General features: G+C 39.4%; 1 protein-coding gene across 11 annotated transcripts in view; it reads right to left on the bottom strand.

Annotated features, from left to right (window-relative positions):
* LOC118340470 (nesprin-2) overlaps positions 1-348 on the bottom strand; it is an 87,615-nt gene that overhangs the window by 21,014 nt on the left and 66,253 nt on the right. The gene's annotated exons all lie outside the window — the stretch shown is intronic.

Here is a 348-nt window from a genome sequence, read left to right as displayed (position 1 = left end):
CATGAAGCTGAGTAACTCTTCTGTAATTCTCACAACAGTGATCAGTCAGAAGTTGGAGTAAAAAGGGGCAACCATTTAACTAAAATATCAGCAATGTCACTTAAAGTATTAACCAATCAGAATTTCTCCAACATTTCTGCCTGACAGCCAGGCAAAACACTGAACGAGCGGTATGCTTTGCTCCTACACATTGTATGTGTGTGTATTTTACTTTATTCTTATAGAATTTTATTAGATTCTGTGTGTGCCCATGCCTTACTGTATGGTATATGAACAATGCAGTGTAACAGTGATGGAATGAAAGGACAGCTGGACAGTCACACTAGGTCCTGTGTGTGTGTGTGTGTG

This window comes from Morone saxatilis, unplaced genomic scaffold (genome assembly GCF_004916995.1).
Source record: "Morone saxatilis isolate NCDOM2014 unplaced genomic scaffold, NCSU_SB_2.0 Contig7, whole genome shotgun sequence".
NCBI lineage: Eukaryota > Metazoa > Chordata > Actinopteri > Moronidae > Morone > Morone saxatilis.
Note: the sequence above shows the minus strand (reverse complement) of the source record. Positions and strands in the feature narration are given on the sequence as shown.